At 37.9% G+C, this 17399-nt stretch overlaps 1 protein-coding gene and 2 pseudogenes across 3 annotated transcripts in view; 1 reads left to right on the top strand and 2 right to left on the bottom strand.

Moving 5' to 3' along the window:
* Positions 1–17399, top strand: part of RAB11FIP3 (RAB11 family interacting protein 3) — a 116599-nt gene that overhangs the window by 10997 nt on the left and 88203 nt on the right. The gene's annotated exons all lie outside the window — the stretch shown is intronic.
* LOC143667828 (26S proteasome non-ATPase regulatory subunit 12 pseudogene) lies at positions 15696–16604 on the bottom strand (annotated as a pseudogene).
* On the bottom strand, positions 16687–17194 carry LOC143667827 (26S proteasome non-ATPase regulatory subunit 12 pseudogene; annotated as a pseudogene).

The following is a 17399-nucleotide window of genomic DNA, read 5'->3' as shown; positions in this document are numbered from 1 at the left end:
AGAGTTCTAGGTCAAATGAACGGAAGTCTAACTTAAATTACAGAAACACAGAGTCATGGCCCCTTAATTAATTTCCGGACTTGAGACAGTTTACAGACCCAGAGCCCCTTGAACGAGGGGGAGACCAGGTCCCTTTGGGGAAGGACCCTGTTACACTGCCACAAATTTATACTGTTAATCTTCCTCCAAGCCTTCTCCAAGGAGACTGACGGCCTTTTACCAGGGTAACTGTGCACTGGGGAAAAGGAAATGATGAGTATTCTAGTTTGCTAGCTGCCAGAATGCAACATACCAGAAACAGAATGGCTTTTAAAAAGGGAAATTTAATAAGTTGCTAGTTTACACTTCTAAGACCAAGAAAATGTCACAATTAAAACAAGTCTATAGAAATGTCCAATCTAAGGCACCCAGGGAAAGATACCTTGGTTCAAGAAGGCTGATGAAGTTCAGGGTTTCTCTCTCAAGTGAGAAGGCACATGGCGAATAGGGTTTCTCTCTCATCTGGAAAGGCATGCGGTGAACATGGCATCATCTGCTAGCTTTCTCTCCTGGCTTCCCTTCATGAAGCTCTCTGGGAGGCGTTTTCCTTCTTCAGTTCCAAAGGTTGCTGGCTGATGGACTGTGCTTCTCGAGGCTATGTCGTTCTGTTCTCTCAGAATCTCTTGGCTTTCTCTGTTGTCATTCTCTTTTATAGGATTCCAGTAAACTAATCAAGACCCACCTGAATGGGAGGAGACATGTCTCCACCTAAATCCAGCTTAACAGCCACTCTCGGCTGAGTCACATCTCCAGGGAGACGATCTGTTTACAATTTCAAACATACAGTATTGAATAGGGATTAGAAGAAATGGCTACCTTTTACAAAATGGGATGAGGATTAAAACATGGCTTTTCTGGGGTACATACATCATTTCAAACCAGCACAGGAAGTATGAGTCCTCTACCTTTGTTCTTCTTCAAGATTGTTTTTGGGACCCCTTGGAATTCTGTATGAATTTGAGGACAGTTTTTCCGTTTTTGTAAGCAAGGCTGCTACAGTTCTGATGGAGATTTCATTGAATTTGTAGATTGCTTTAGGCAGTATTGACATCTTACTGTTAAGGCTTTCAATCCATGAACACTAGTGTCTTTCCTTCATTTAAGTCTGCTTTAATTTCTTCCAGCAATGTTTTGTAGTTTTCAGTGAGCAGATTTTTCATTTCCTTGGTTAAATTTATTACTAAAGGATACATGGGTGTTTCAAGTGGTAGAGTACTTGTAGAAACTGGGAGACCCAGGTTCGATTCCCAGCCCATAACCCTCCTCCCTTGAAAGAAAATTAGTCTTAAGTATTTTATTCTTTTAGATGCTATTGTAAATGATATGTATTTTTAATTTAATTTTCACCTTGTTTATATAGAAACTCAACTGACTCCTTCATGTTTACCTTGCAACTTGACTGAATTTGTGTACTAGTTCTAGTAGCTTTATGTGGATTCTTTGGAATTTTCTCTATAGAGGACCATGTCATCTGCATATAGTGATGTTTTAACTTCTTCCTTTCCAATTTGGTTGTGTTTAATTTCTTTCTCTTGAATCATTGCTCTGGTTAGAATGTCAAATACCGTGTACACTGTTGGCAGAGGATATCTTGTCTTATTCCTAATCTTTGGGGGAGAGCTTTAACTTCCACCCTGTTGTGCAGTATTTCACCATTGAGTGGGATATTTCTTGTGGTTTTTTCATAATTGCCTTTTGTCATGTTGAAGAAGTTCCTCTCTAATCCTAGTTTTCTGAGTGTTTTTGTCATGAAAGATGTTGGGTTTTAAGTGCCTGTTCTGTGAGGTGATTGTGTGTTTTTTCCTTTCATTCTATTAACGTGGTATATTACATTGATTTTCTTATATTGAACTGTCCTTGCATTTTTGGACCATATCCCACTTGGTAATGGCTTACAATCCTTTTACTGTACTGTTGGATTTGGTTTACAAGTATTTTGTTGAGAATCTTTGCATCAGTATTCCTAAGGAATTTGGTCTGTAAATTTCTCGTGCTTTCTGTTCTGGCTTTGGTATCAGGGTAATGCTGGCCTCATAGAATGAGTTAGGAAATAATCTCTCCTCTTCTATCTTTTGGAAGAGTTTGAGAAGGATTGGTATTAAAACATCTCTAAATACTTGGTAGAATTTAGCATAAAGCTAATCTGGTACTGTACTCTTTTTGTTGTGAGGTTTTTCATTATTGATTCAATCTCCTTAGTCATAGGTCTGTTGAGATTTTCTGTTTCTTATTATGTCAGATTAGATAATTTGTATGTTTCTAGACATTTGCCCATTTCATCTAGGTTTTCTATTTTGTTGGCATATAATTGTTCATGATCCTCTCTTATAATGCTTTTTATTTCTGTAAGGTTGGTACTAATGTCCCTACTTTCATTCCTGATAGTAACTATTTCTATCCTCTCTTTTTCTTTATTAGTTTGTTGATTTTGTTAAACTTTTTAAAACACCAACTTTTGATTTTGTTGATTCTCTCTGTCATTTTTTAATTCTCTATTTCATTTACCTCTGCCCTAATCTTTAATATTTCCTTATTTCTACTAATTTTGGGTTTAGTCTGGTCTTTTTGTAGTTTCTTTAGTTATGAAATTAGATTATTATATGTTCTTTTTTTTTTAGGTGTGAGGTGCGTGTAGGCATTTAGCACTGCAGATTTCCCTCTGAGCTCTGCCTTCGCTGCATCCCATAAATCTTGGTATGTCGTATTTTATTTTCACTTGTCTCAAGAAAATTTTAAATTTTCCATTAAGTTCTTGTTTGACACATTGGGTTGTTTAATAGTGTGGTAGTTTGGAGCTATATATATCCCAGGAAAATACATGTTCCTAAGCTTAATCCATTCTTGTAGGTATGAACACATTGTAAGTAGGACCTTTTGATGAAGTTATTTCACTTAAGGTGGGGCTCAGGATGGGTCTTAATCCTATTACTAGAGTCCTTAATAATCAATAAAACTCAGACTGATAGAAAGAAAGCCATGGGAAGAAAGAAACTGAAAGGAGAGACTGGAATGTGTATTTCCATGTGACAGAGGAGCCAAGGACTAGGGATTGCTAGCAGCCAGCTTCAGAATGCCAGTCTTTAGGAAGAAAGCATTGCCTTGATGGCGCCTTGATTTGGACATTTTCTTAGCCTCGAAAACACGAGTTAATAAATTTCTGTTGTTTGACCCAACCCGTTGCATGGCATTTGCTTGAGCAGCCCAGGAAACTAAATCAAATAATGTATTATTTAAATTCTACGTATTTGTAACTTTCCAGTTTTCCTTCTGTTGTTGATTTCTAGCTTTATTCTGTTGTGGACTGAGAGATACTTGGTATGATTTCAGTATTTTTCAATTTAAAAGGATTTAATCTATGGCCTAATATATGTGGTCTATCCTTGAAAATGTTCCATGACTTTTGAGAATATATATTCTCAATAGCACCTGAGAATATATATTGTGCTATTGTTGGGTGGAGTAATCCATGTATTTGAGTACTGGCTAATAGTACTCAGTAGTACCCAAATCCCCTATTTTCTTGTTGATCTTCTGTTTGGATGTTCTATTGATTATTGAAAGTTGTATTGAAGTCTCTAGCTGTTGTTGTAACTATTCATTTCTCCATTCAAGTCTGTCCATTTTTGTTTCATATATTTTGGAGCTCTGTTGTGAGGTGTGTATATGTTTATAAGTATTATATCTTCTTTTTTTTTTATTAATTAACGGAAAAAAAGAAATTAACCCAACATTTAGAAATCATACCATTCTACATATGCAATCAGTAATTCTTAACATCATCACATAGATGCATGATCATCGTTTCTTAGTACATTTGCATTGGTTTAGAAGAACTAGCAACACAACCGAAAAAGATATAGAATGTTAATATAGAGAAAAAAATAAAAGTAATAGTAGTAAAAACAAAACAAAACAAAAACCTATAGCTCGGATGCATCTTCATTCAGTGTTTTAACATGATTACTTTACAATTAGGTATTATTGTGCTGTCCATTTTTGAGTTTTTGTATCTAGTCCTGTTGCACAGTCTGTATTCCTTCAGCTCCAATTACCCATTATCTTACCCTGTTTCTAACTCCTGCTGGACTCTGTTACCAATGACATATTCCAAGTTTATTCTCGAATGTCGATTCACAACATTGGGACCATACAGTATTTGTCTTTTAGGTTTTGGCTAGACTCACTCAGCATAATGTTCTCTAGGTCCATCCATGTTATTACATGCTTCATAAGTTTATCTTGTCTTAAAGCTGCATAATATTCCATCGTATGTATATACCACAGTTTGTTGAGCCATTCTTCTGTTGATGGACATTTTGGCTGTTTCCATCTCTTTGCAATTGTAAATAATGCTGCTATAAACATTGGTGTGCAAATGTCCGTTTGTGTCTTTGCCCTTAAGTCCTTTGAGTAGATACCCAGCAATGGTATTGCTGGGTCGTATGGCAATTCTATATTCAGCTTTTTGAGAAACCGCCAAACTGCCTTCCACAGTGGTTGCACCATTTGAATTCCCACCAACAGTGGATAAGTGTGCCTCTTTCTCCGCATCCTCTCCAGCACTTGTCATTTTCTGTTTTGTTGATAATGGCCATTCTGGTGGGTGTGAGATGATATCTCATTGTGGTTTTGATTTGCATTTCTCTAATGGCCAGGGACATTGAGCATCTCTTCATGTGCCTCTTGGCCATCCGTATTTCCTCTTCTGGTAGGTGTCTGTTCAAGTCTTTTTCCCATTTTGTAATTGGGTTGGCTGTCTTTTTGTTGTTGAGTTGAACAATCTCTTTATAAATTCTGGATACTAGACCTTTATCTGAGATGTCATTTCCAAATATTATCTCCCATTGTGTAGGCTGTCTTTCTACTTTCTTGATGAAGTTCTTTGATGCACAAAAGTGTTTAACTTTGAGGAGCTCCCATTTATTTATTTCTTTCTTCAGTGCTCTTGCTTTAGGTTTAAGGTCCATAAAACCGCCTCCTATTGTAAGTTTCATAAGATATCTCCCTACATTTTCCTCTAACTGTTTTATGGTCTTAGACCTAATGTTTAGATATTTGATCCATTTTGAGTTAACTTTTGTATAGGGTGTGAGATATGGGTCTTCTTTCATTCTTTTGCATATAGATATCCAGTTCTCTAGGCACCATTTATTGAAGAGACTGTTCTGTCCCAGGTGAGTTGGCTTGACTGCCTTATCAAAGATCAAATGTCCATAGATGAGAGGGTCTATATCTGAGCACTGTATTCGATTCCATTGGTCGATATATCTATCTTTATGCCAATACCATGCTGTTTTGACCACTGTGGCTTCATAATATGCCTTAAAGTCAGGCAGCGCGAGAACTCCAGCTTCGTTTTTTTTCCTCAAGATGTTTTTAGCAATTCGGGGCACCCTGCCCTTCCAGATAAATTTGCTTATTGGTTTTTTTATTTCTGAAAAATAAGTTGTTGGGATTTTGATTGGTATTGCATTGAATCTGTAAATCAATTTAGGTAGGATTGACATCTTAACTATATTTAGTCTTCCAATCCATGAACACGGTATGCCCTTCCATCTATTTAGGTCTTCTGTGATTTCTTTTAACAGTTTTTTGTAGCTTTCTTTATATAGGTTTTTTTTGTCTCTTTAGTTAAATTTATTCCTAGGTATTTTATTCTTTTAGTTGCGATTGTAAATGGGATTCGTTTCTTGATTTCCCCCTCAGCTTGTTCATTACTAGTGTATAAAAATGCTACAGATTTTTGAATATTGATCTTGTAACTTGCTACTTTGCTGTACTCATTTATTAGCTCTAGTAGTTTTGTTGTGGATTTTTCCAGGTTTTCTACGTATAGTATCATATCGTCTGCAAACAGTGATAGTTTTACTTCTTCCTTTCCAATCTTGATGCCTTGTATTTCTTTTTCTTGTCTAATTGCTCTGGCTAGAACCTCCAACACAATGTTGAATAATAGTGGTGATAGTGGACATCCTTGTCTTGTTCCTGATCTTAGGGGGAAAGTTTTCAATTTTTCCCCATTGAGGATGATATTAGCTGTGGGTTTTTCATATATTCCCTCTATCATTTTAAGGAAGTTCCCTTGAATTCCTATCTTTTGCAGTGTTTTCAACAGGAAAGGATGTTGAATCTTGTCAAATGCCTTCTCTGCATCAATTGAGATGATCATGTGATTTTTCTGCTTTGATTTGTTGATATGGTGTATTACATTAATTGATTTTCTTATGTTGAACCATCCTTGCATACCTGGGATGAATCCTACTTGGTCATGATGTATAATTCTTTTAATGTGTTGTTGGATACGATATGCTAGAATTTTATTGAGGATTTTTGAATCTATATTCATTAGAGAGATTGGCCTGTAGTTTTCTTTTTTTGTAATATCTTTGCCTGGTTTTGGTATGAGGGTGATGTTGGCTTCATAGAATGAATTAGGTAGTTTTCCCTCCACTTCAATTTTTTTGAAGAGTTTGAGGATAGTTGATACTAATTCTTTCTGGAATGTTTGATAGAATTCACATGTGAAGCTGTCTGGTCCTGGACTTTTCTTTTTAGGAAGCTTTTGAATGACTGATTCAATTTCTTTACTTGTGATTGGTTTGTTGAGGTCATCTATTTCTTTTTGAGTCAAAGTTGGTTGTTCATGTCTTTCCAGGAACCCGTCCATTTCATCTAAATTGTTGTATTTATTAGTGTAAAGTTGTTCATAGTATCCTGTTATTACCTCCTTTATTTCTGTGAGATCAGTAGTTATGTCTCCTCTTCCATTTCTGATCTTATTTATTTGCATCCTCTCTCTTCTTCTTTTTGTCAATCTTGCTAAGGGCCCATCAATCTTATTGATTTTCTCATAGAACCAACTTCTGGTCTTATTGATTTTCTCTATTGTTTTCAATTTCATTTATTTCTGCTCTAATCTTTGTTATTTCTTTCCTTTTGCTTGCTTTGGGATTAGTTTGCTGTTCTTTCTCCAGTTCTTCCAAGTGGACAGTTAATTCCTGCATTTTTGCCTTTTCTTCTTTTCTGATATAGGCATTTAGGGCAATAAATTTCCCTCTTAGCACTGCCTTTGCTGCGTCCCATAAGTTTTGATATGTTGTGTTTTCATTTTCATTCGCCTCGAGGTATTTACTAATTTCTCTTGCAATTTCTTCTTTGACCCACTCGTTGTTTAAGAGTGTGTTGTTGAGCCTCCACGTATTTGTGAATTTTCTGGCACTCCGCCTATTATTGATTTCCAACTTCATTCCTTTATGATCTGAGAAAGTGTTGTGTATGATTTCAATCTTTTTAAATTTGTTAAGACTTGCTTTGTGACCCAGCATATGGTCTATCTTTGAGAATGATCCATGAGCACTTGAAAAAAAGGTGTATCCTGCTGTTGTGGGATGTAATGTCCTGTAAATGTCTGTTAAGTCTAGCTCATTTATAGTAATATTCAGATTCTCTATTTCTTTATTGATCCTCTGTCTAGATGTTCTGTCCATTGATGAGAGTGGTGAATTGAAGTCTCCAACTATTATGGTATATGTGTCTATTTCCATTTTCAGTGTTTGCAGTGTATTCCTCACGTATTTAGGGACATTCTGGTTCAGTGCATAAATATTTATGATTGTAATATCTTCTTGTTTAATTGTTCCTTTTATTAGTATATAGTGTCCTTCTTTGTCTCTTTTAACTGTTTTACATTTGAAGTCTAATTTGTTGGATATTAGTATAGCCACTCCTGCTCTTTTCTGGTTGTTATTTGCATGAAATATCTTTTCCCAATCTTTCACTTTCAACCTATGTTTATCTTTGGGTCTAAGATGTGTTTCCTGTAGACAGCATATAGAAGGATCCTGTTTTTTAATCCATTCTGCCAGTCTATGTCTTTTGATTGGGGAATTCAGTCCATTAACATTTAGTGTTATTACTGTTTGGATAATATTTTCCTCTACCATTTTGCCTTTTGTATTATGTACATCATATCTGATTTTCCTTCTTTCTACACTCTTCTCCATACCTCGCTCTTCTGTCTTTTCATATCTGACTCTAGTGCTCCCTTTAGTATTTCTTGCAGAGCTGGTCTGTTGGTCACAAATTCTCTCAGTGACTTTTTGTCTGAGAATGTTTTAATTTCTCCCTCATTTTTGAAGGAAAGTTTTGCTGGATATAGAAGTCTTGGTTGGCAGTTTTTCTCTTTTAGTAACTTAAATATATCATCCCACTGTTTACTAGCTTCCATGGTTTCTGCTGAGAAATCTACACATAGTCTTATTGGGTTTCCCTTGTATGTGATGGATTGCTTCTCTCTCGCTGCATTCAAGATCCTCTCTTTCTTTCTCTTTGACCTCTGACATTCTAACTAGTAAGTGTCTTGAGGAACGCCTATTTGGGTCTAATCTCTTTGGGGTGCGCTGCACTTCTTGGATCTGTAATTTTAGGTCTTTCATAAGAGTTGGGAAATTTTCAGTGATAATTTCTTCCATTAGTTTTTCTCCTCCTTTTCCCTTCTCTTCTGGGACACCCACAACACGTATATTTGTGCGCCTCATATTATCATTCAATTCCCTGATCCCCTACTCAAATTTTTCCATTCTTTTCCCTATAGTGTCTGTTTCTTTTTGAAATTCGGATGTTCCATTCTCCAGTTCACTAATTCTAGCCTCTGTCTCTTTAAATCTACCATTGTAGATTTCCATTGTTTTTTCCATCTTTTCTACTTTGTCCTTCTATCCCATAAGTTGTGTGATTTGTTTTTTCAGACTTTCCATTTCTTCTTTTTGTTCAGCCCATGCCTTCTTCATGTCCTCCCTCAATTTATTGATTTGGTTTTTGAAGAGGTTTTCCATTTCTGTTCATATATTCAGAATTAGTTGTCTCAGCTCCTGTATCTCATTTGAGCTATTGGTTTGTTCCTTTGACTGGGCCATATCTTCAATTTTCCTGCTGTGATCCGTTATTTTTTGCTGGCGTCTGGGCATTTAATCAGATTTCCCTGGGTGTGGGACCCAGCAGGTTGAAAGACTTTCCTGTGAAGTCTCTGGGCTCTGTTTTTCTTATCGTGCCCAGTATGTGGCACTTGTTTGTCTGCAGGTCCCACCAGTAAAAGATGCTGTGGTTCCTTTAACTTTGAAAGACTCTCGCTGTGGGGGTGGGTTGTCAGCGACGCGGCTTGGGGGAGTGCCAATCCAAATATCCCAGCCGGCCCGGGAAGCCGCGCGTTGGGGGGGGGCGCCGACTGACGCGGCTGGGGGGAGTGCCGATCCATATCTCCCAGCCGGCCCGGGAAGCCATGTGTCGGCGGGGGGCACTGGCCGCCGCGGCTTGGGTGAGTGCCGATCCAAATCTCCCAGCCGGCCCGCGAAACTGCACGTGGCGGGCTGCGCCGGCTGCTGCGGTTGGGGGAGTGCCGATCCAAAGCTCCCAGCCGGCCCAGGAAGCCGCGCGTGGGGGGGTTGCTGGCCGCCGCGGCTTGGGGGAGTGGCAATCCAAATCTCCCAGCCGGCCTGGGAAGCCGCGCATGGCGGGGTGCGCCGACCACCGCGGCACCCATTCGTTTTTTTTTCTCCCCTACTTGTTTACAAAGTTTTATTTCTTTCCAGCATTGGGTGGGTGGGTCGGTTTGCTATACCAAAATTCAAGAAAAGCTAAGCTTCATTATTTTGCCATTGAAAATTTAACACTTTTATTAGAAAGTCCATCTCAATCAGTATGACTCACTGATTGGTGAGGATGGAAGAAGCAAGAAAGTAACCAGACATCTAGCCAGACAAGAAAACCCCTCCAAGGAGCCTGACTTGTGTACCTTACACGAGAAATTATCAGTGAGGTTTCATCAGTAGTTCTGAAAACATTTGGTTTCCTCTCTTAGCAAATAAATTTCTAATAGGTGGAATCTTAGCACTTGTGATTTGTGAACAGAGAACAGTGATGTGTTCTCATCAGTTGGCTATTTGAATCTGGGGCTACAAAAACTTCACGTAAACAGGGCACACTCCTTGGGAGTGTTGCTGATGGACAGCAGTTTTAGTTGACTCTGTTTTATAAATGTTTGTTAAATGCCTGCTCCAAGTAGCAACTGTTCTGAGATTTGTAATGTGGGGGGCGATTAGGTGGGGAGAGACCCACTGTGCCAGTGGCATTGTCAGCTTCCACACACAGCAAGAGACAGAACTGGGTTTTACCCAGTAGAGCGCCTTCAGAGGAATCTTAAAAAGAAAAAGGAAACAAATGATGCTCATTTAAATAAAAATGTAAAAAAGAACCTACACAAAACCCATGAAAATAAAATTCCTATCCAGCAGTGTGAACCTTTTCAAACTTCTATACATGATTTTTTTTAACTTTTTCTTAAAAATGTTTTTGACAAATCACACATAACACAGTTCATACATGATGTATTATCAGTGGCTCACAATATCATCACATAGTTGTGTATTCATAACCATACAACATAATTTTAATGGCTAAGTTGTTTTTCCATTATACAAAGTTTATTTGATTAATGCTCCAGTTTTGGTAATTGGAGGTTTTCACTTTTTCACTGCTGCAGATTTTCTTGTAGCTGAACCTTCATGCACAATCTTTATTATTTCCTTAGGTTAAAGTCTTAAAAATTAATTGTTGGGGGGATGGGTATTTATATGTCTTAAAGGATTTTTAAAACATGGTCTATCAGTATAGTTTTACTTCCATTTTCTTATGAGTATATTTGAGCTGCTGTTCCTCTAGAGACATGAATTAAGAAATATTCTTTTATGTCTCTTCTGTGTTGCAATGTGGGGTGACATCTAGTCAAAGGCCTCTATGTATTCACTGTTGAACTAGAGGTTGACTTATGCTGCCCTAAAAAATTTGTGAGTTTTTGTAGAGTTCCTTAATTTTATAAGATTGCCATTTCTTATAAGCGTCGGATGTGTACCATCATTAAGGAAAGGACAACAGTGTGTATCTAGAAGCCTCCCAAGGCAAGTGGTCTCTGGATGGATTCCAGAGGTTTGAGTGGTGGCCCTGCCTGGAGGGGAGTGGAAACAGGTGGGTTAGCAACTGTTCTGGGCAAAAACTAAAGTGCAGCATAGATTTGGGTGGGGTGAGGGTTCAGGGCAGTGACTGTGGTCTTGGAGATCCTGGACTTGTAAGAGAGGATTCACTTTTTGTCTTTTATCGTCTCTTTGTTTCCTTAATAGGTTGCCTTTTATTTATTTATTTATTTATTTTTGTCCTGCCTGATTGCTCTAGGTAGAACTTGTAGTATGATGTTGAATAATAGTGACAGAGGGCATCCTTGTCTCATTCCCGATCTTAGGGGAAAGGCTTTCAGTCTCTCTCCATTGACTACAGTGTTGGCTATGGGTTTTTCATATGTGCCCTTTATCAAATTGAGGAAGTTATCTTTTATTCCTGTCTTTTGAATTGCTTTTATCAGAAAAGGATGTTGAATTTTGTTAAATGCTTTTTGAGTATTAACTGAGATGATCATATGATTTTTCCTTTTTGATTTGTTAATGTGCTGAATTACATTAATTGATTTTCTTGTGTTGAACCATGTGCTGGTTTGAAAAGAAGCATGTCCCCTAAGTAAAGCCATGTTTTAATATAAATCTCATTTCATAAAGGTAGAATAATCCCTATTCAATACTGTATATTTGAAACGGTAATGAGATCATCTCCCTGGTTGATGTGATTTAGTCAAGAGTGGTTGTTAAGCTGGATTAGGTGACAACATGTCTCCACCCATTTGAGTGGGTCTTGATTAGTTTCTGAAGTCCTATGAAAGAGGAAACATTTTGGAGAATGAGAGATTCAGAGTGAGCAACACTACAAAGCAGAGAGTCCACCAGTCAGCGACCTTTGGAGATGAAGAAGGAAGACGCCTCCCGGGGGGAGCTTCATGAAATAGGAAGCCAGGAGAGAAAGCTAGCAGATGACACCGTGTTCGCCATGTGCCCTTCCAGCTAGAGAGAAGCCCTGACTGTATTCGCCATGTGCCTTCTCACTTGAGAGAGAAACCCTGAACTTCACTGGCCTTCTTGAACCAAAATATCTTTCCCTACATCCCTTTGATTGGACATTTCTTTAGACTTGTTTTAATTGGGACATTTTCTCGGCCTTAGAACTGTAAACTAGCAACTCATTAAATTACCCTTTTTAAAAGCCATTCTGTTTCTGGTATATTGCATTCCAGCCGCTAGCAAACTAGAACAAACCGTCCTTGCATTCCTGGTATAAATGCAACTTGGTCGTGGTGTATAATTCTTTAAATGTGTTGTTGGATTTGATTTGCTAGTATTTTGTTGAGAATTTTGGCATCTGTGTTCATTAGGGAGATTCGCCTGTAGTTCTCCTTTCTTATAGCATCTTTATCCCATTTTGGTATTAAAATGACATCAGCCTCCTAAAATGAGATAGGCAGTATTCCTTTTTCCTCAATATTTTGGAACAGTTTGAGCAGGATTGGTGTTAGTTCTTTTTGGAATGTTTCATAAAATTTTCCTGTGAAGCCACCTGGCCCTGGGCTTTTATTTATAGGATTTAAAAAAAATTTTTTTTTAATTTATGATTCATAACCACGTACAAACACAAACATTCTTACCATATGATCATTCTGTTCTTGTTATATAATCAGTATAAAGGTGATATCTGTATTATGCGTAAGAATAAGCTCCAGGATAACCTCTTGACCCTGTTTGAAATCTCTCAGCTACTGACACTTTATTTTGTCTCATTTTGCTATTCCCCCTTTTGGTCGAGAAGGTTTTCTTAATCCCTTGATGCTGAGTCCCAGTTCATTCTAGGATTTCTATCCCACGTTGCCAGGAAGGTCCACACCCCTGGGAGTCATGTCCTACATAGAGAGGGGGAGGGCAGTGAGTTTGCTTGTTGTGTTGGCTGAGAGAGAGAGGTCACATCTGAGCAACAAAAGAGGTTCTCTTGGTGTGACTCTTAGACCTAATTTTAAGTAGGCTTAGCCTAACCTTTGCAGGGTTAAGTTTCATATGAACAAATCCCAAGATTGGCAGCTCAGCCTATTGCTTTAGTTGTCTCCTCTGCTTGTGAGAATATCAGTAATTCTCCATTTGGGGAAGTTGAATTTTCCCCGTTTTGTAGGAAGATTTTTGATGACTGTTTGAATCTCTTTACTTGTGATTGGTTTGTTGAGGTCTTCTATTCTTGAGTCAGTGTAGCTTGTTTGTGTGTTTCCAGGAATTTGTCCATTTCATCTGAGTTGTTTAGTTTGTTGGCTTATAGTTGTTCATAGTATTGTCTTAAAATTTCTTGCATGTCTTCAGGGTCTGTAGTAACACACCCCTTCTCATTTCTGATTTTGTTTATTTGCATCTTCTTTCTTTTTTTCTTTGTCACCCTTGCTAGTGCCTCATCAATTTTATTGATTTTCTCAAAGAACCAACTTTTGGTTTTATTGATTCTTTCTGTTCTTTTGTTCTTCCATTCATTTAACTCTGCTTTAATCTTTGTTATTTCTCTTCTTCTCTTTGCTTTGATGTTAATTTGCTGTTCTTTTTCAAGTTCCTCCAGGTGAGCAGTTAAGTTTATTGTGTGTAAGTAAAAATACACAATTTTTACTCTTTTTTGTTTTTTAATATAGGCATTTAAAGCAATAAATTTCCCTCTCAGCACAACCTTTGCTGCATCCCATAAGTTCTGAAGTGTTGTATTCTCGTTTTTATTTGTCTCCAGAGAGCTACTGATTTCTCTAGCAATTTCTTCTTTGACCCATTGGTTGTTTAAGAGTGTGTTATTTAATCTCCATATATTTGTGAAAGTTCTCATTCTTTCGTGGTTATTGATATCAAGCTTCATTCCATTGTGATCAGAGCAGGTGCTTTGAAGAAGTTCTGTGTTTTTAAATTTATAAAGATCTGTTTGTGCCCCAGCATATGATCTATCTTGGAGAATGTTCCATAAGCACTAGAGAAGAATGTATATCTTGGTGTTTGGGGGTATAATGACCTATATATATCTGTTAGGTCTAATTCATTTATCAAGTTGTTTAGCTTCTCTGTTTTCTTGTTGATCTTCTGTCTGGTTGTTCTATCTATAGAGGAGAGTGGTGTATTGAAGTCTTTTACAATTATTGTTGAAACATCTATCGTTCCCTTCAGTTTTGCCAATGTCTGTCTCGTACTTTGGAGCTCCTTGATTGGGAGCATAAACATTTATGATTCTTATTTTTTCTTGGTGAATTGTCCCTTTTATTAATATATAGTATCCTTCTTTGACTCTTATGATGTCTTTACTTTTAAAGTCTATTTTGTCCGATATTAGTATAGCTATTCCTGCTTTCTTTTGGTTACAACTTGTGTGGGACATCATTTTCCATCCTTTCACTTTCAGTCTATTTGTATCCTTGAGTCTAAATGAGTCTCTTGTAAGCAGCATACAGCTGGATTATATTTCATGAAATGCCTTTTTAGTAATAACTTTGAATGTTAATGGACTAAACTTACCATTTGAAAGATACAGATTGGCAGAACGGTTTCTTGGAGGCTTTTAATACCTGTTGCTATTTTACCTTCAGAAAGGTGTGATGGACTTGAGAAAAAATGTACAAGTAGTGTGAATAAATACCCAGTGATATTTCACTGGGTAAATGTTATATCATGTTCCTCCTAAAAAGTGTGTCTCCGTATGAAATGTTTTCCACAATTTCTGATCCTTCCGACCCTTTATTGCTGATGAGGTTGTTTTGAATTTATATCTCTTCCATTTGGTGGCTTAAAACAACAGAAATTTATTCTCTAATGGTTTGGAGTCTACAAGACCAAAATGAGTCCTGTGGATCTTTTAAAATCAAGGTGGGATACACAGATAGCTCAGTGGTAGAATGCTCGCCTTCCATGCAGGAGACCTGGGTTTGATTCCCAGACCTTGCACCTTAAAAAAAAAAAAAAAAAAGATCAAATCAAGGGGTAGGCAGGGTGATTCCTTCTGGAAGCTCCAGGTGAGAATTTGTTCCTTGTCTCTTGCTGCTTCTGATGGCTGCCGGCCTTCCTTGGCTTGGGGTTGCTTTGTTCCAATCTCTGTCTCTGTCGTCTGTAGTCTGATCTCCTCTGCCTCCCCACTCACAAGGACGCTCATAAGTCCAGCGTGCCCATCTGGATGGCCAGGCTGGCCTTCACAGCTCCAGTCATGCAGCTGGCTCATGTCTGCACAGCCCTTTGCCATGTAAGGTCTCCTTCACAGGTCCAGGGATTAGGCCTGGCAGCTTCAAGGGTCTGAATTTACTCCCCACCCCCACCCTACTTCTTTTTTTAAGTAACAGTTCTGTTGAAATATACTTTCCAACCTATTGTTTTTAAGTAATTTCACTCTATTTTTGAGCAAATTCACATGTTTATATGTTGTCCAAGTAAGCCATCCATGGTTTTGTTTTTTTTTTTTTTTTTTTCCAAACAATAGAAAATATATTTGGGTAAGTTATGACACAGTTTTTTGAGTACTCAGACAATAAAAATACTATATTTTTGCACCGATTTCAAACATAAACAATAAATGAAATCAGGAATCCTAAAAGTTAAAAAGGACCTCAAACATGTCTTCAATTTTAGACAAAGGAGTTGAGAATAGAAGAGAGATAAACCCAGCATATACACCACGATAATAGTCTTTAAAAAAAAATTACTTCCAATTTTAACTCTTTTCTAAAAGCATCAAGTACACTGAGACCCTTGATGTATAATCTCTCCTTTGGCTATGAGGTATGTAATTTTGTTAAAGTTCAGTTTGTGAGACCAGTCATTTAATAAATTATTTGGATCCTTAGATCTCTGGAAGTTGGTAATGTCTGTCAACATGTCTGCTTTAGGAAAGATGGTCTTTTTAAACTACTAGATTGGAAAGAAAAGCCTCTGATTTATCAACAGATAGATCCAGAAGTTGTGCCATCCTCTTCATTGTTATCCTTGTATATCACTTGGCCATTATTCTAATATTATGTTCAGCAACTCTGTTCAAGTCTTTTCACCTTTTTCACCTTCCTCTGTATAACCAAAAACATCAGTTGCAGGATTCTCAAGAGAACCTTCTTTTAATTCCATATCATAATCCTCAACAAGTGTGGACCAACATACCAACTCTGTTATGATAAAAGGCTTTGAAGATCCTTCTATTTAGGAATTTCTTCTCACTTCTTGTCACTCCTTATTCAGGGAACCAAATCTGGTTGTTCATTGTCAGAAGGAGCCTAGATAACAGAGAACAACACTTTTCAGAGCTGTTGCCCTTTTTCATTTTCTGCCTGCTTAGATATTGCTCTGTGGTTCTTACATAGACAGATAGGATCCCTCATATTGATCCAGCTGAATCATTAAATCACAGTATTTCAACTTTAATTTCTTTGTATTTTCTTCCTGGAAAAAGTTGGTGTTAATTTTCTAGCTGATGATTTGTGCACAAATGTAATCCTTCACAGATAATCAGAGCCTCATTTGCTGCAAAGTAAACTCCACGTGCTCGCTGTTTTCCATCTACCTCTGGGTTTCCCCCTATAACTCTTGTGAAATAGAGGCTGCCTCTTTCACATCACCATTTTTTTTGTTCTTTTTTTTCTTTCTTTCCATTTTTTTTTTTTTTTTTTTTTTACATGGGCAGGCACTGGGAATCGAACCCAGGTCCTCTGGCATGGCAGGCAGGCATTCTTGCCTGCTGAGCCACCGTGGCCCCATTTTGTTCTTTTATAGTTGCTAATGTTTTGGTCAGTTGAGCATGCTCAATTTCAACAGAATCTTTCCTTCTGTAACCATTTGTAGAGTATCAGTTAATTGAAGTTTGATTGGGAGGTCTGTGGTTTCTTCAACCTATAAGTACAGCACCGTTGAACCAGTTTTGCAACAGCTTGTTTTAACTGACTCTGACTTTTTGACAAAAGCATAATGTTTTCCTTAAGTACATCCCATCATTTAGCCTCATAGCTCATTTTCACTACTGCAGCTGAGATATGGGATGTAGATACTGTATCAGAAGCAGTGTGGGTCCATTTTTCCAAAGAGAGAAACCCTGACTGTCTCTTAAAGAAGTCAGTGACTTCTTGAAGTCCTCCTTCCTTGGCCAGTGTTTCACACCTGAGCAGGTGCTTATCCACAGTGGCACTGTAGTCCACCTCCATCTTGACGACCCGTCCATCAGCTTGCTCCGACCCTCTGTCTGGCATGGTCCTGCCTGAGTGTCCCTTGAGGTCCTCCTGCTTCGGCCACCACTTGTCACTCAAACTGGAAGCCACCCACGTACCTGTTCAGGCAGTGCCTTGGGGGCCTGGCCACAGTGTTTTGAGTTCTCTTGGTGAAATCCTAGCCACGTACAGAATTTATTATAGTTTGTCCTAGGATGGACCTCTGTTATATGAACTTGGATTGGAT

The sequence above is a fragment of the Tamandua tetradactyla genome, chromosome 23, assembly GCF_023851605.1.
Source record: "Tamandua tetradactyla isolate mTamTet1 chromosome 23, mTamTet1.pri, whole genome shotgun sequence".
NCBI classification, from domain to species: domain Eukaryota; kingdom Metazoa; phylum Chordata; class Mammalia; order Pilosa; family Myrmecophagidae; genus Tamandua; species Tamandua tetradactyla.
The sequence above is the reverse complement of the archived record's forward strand: the minus strand, read 5'-3'. Positions and strand labels throughout refer to the sequence as shown.